General features: G+C 39.3%; 1 non-coding gene across 1 annotated transcript; it reads right to left on the reverse strand.

Annotated features, from left to right (window-relative positions):
• Positions 1-691: 691 nt before the first annotated feature.
• LOC148294238 (small nucleolar RNA R71) lies at positions 692-798 on the reverse strand. Its single transcript, XR_015836217.1, has one exon. It is a non-coding gene; the product is annotated as a small nucleolar RNA R71 (small nucleolar RNA).
• Positions 799-1,086: the final 288 nt, after the last annotated feature.

Consider the following 1,086-nt stretch of genomic DNA (forward strand, 5'->3'; position numbering starts at 1 on the left):
CTTCCCTGGTTATGTGCCCAAGGTTACCCTATTCTTTTTAGTGTTTCTAATTAATCTAATTTTCTATTTCAGGTAGTTTATGTCTAAAAATCCATTACTTGAACAAGTGAGGTCTTCGTTCCAACGTTCTAGATCTTTGAACGCAGGACCATCATTGCAACCCAGACGAGTGAAATCTGAAATTCAGAATCGTCTAGAAAGGGAGTTGTCAACTGCAAAAGAGCAAGCTCTTGCTACATTTACAAGTCTTGCTCTCCACACTGAACTTCCCGGTTCTTCACTTTCAAATTCGGAAGCAAGTTCAGACCAAGAAGAAGAAGAAATGATGGCTGCCATTGAGTTCATGGGAGAACTTGATATCCCAACAATTCCAGCATCTCCTTCAAGCATTTTGCTGCCCACTGTAGCTCGAAATTATGAGCTTAAATCTTCTCATCTTAATATGCTGCCTTCCTTTTATGGTTTACCTAATGAAGATCCATTGACTCATATAAAGGATATTTTTAATGTTGTGAGTTCTTTTCCCTTGACAGGTGTGACAGAAGATCAACTTCGAATGAGAGTGTTTCCATACACTTTAAAGGATAAGGCGAAGTATTGGTTGAATTCTTTGAAGCCTGGTTCACTCACTACATGGTCTGCCATTCAAAAGAAGTTCCTGGAAAAATACTTCTCCACGCAAAAGACCGACATGCTTAGGGACAAGATCTTGTTATTTGCACAACAAGATGATGAATCGTTTTGTGAAGCATGGGAGAAATTCAATGGGTTGCTCAACCAATGTCCTCATCATGGGATTCCATTGAAGCTTCAAATGCGTATGTTTTATAAAGGACTAACCCCTTCTAGTCATAATATAGTCACCAATTTTGCAGGTGGTTCTTTTAAAACCAAAACTCCAGAAGAAACGTACGAACTCTTTGAGGAGATAGCAATGGAGACCCAACATACGGATACAAGAGGTAAACGTGTTATTAGTGGTTCTAATGATGCTTCTAGTGTGCAGATTTCAAAACTGGAACAAAAGCTAGATGCTCTTCTTGCATTAAACTCAAGAAGCCCTCCGAAGGAAGTGTGTAGCATTTG

This window comes from Prunus avium, chromosome 5 (genome assembly GCF_965620075.1).
Source record: "Prunus avium chromosome 5, drPruAviu1.hap1.1, whole genome shotgun sequence".
NCBI lineage: Eukaryota > Viridiplantae > Streptophyta > Magnoliopsida > Rosales > Rosaceae > Prunus > Prunus avium.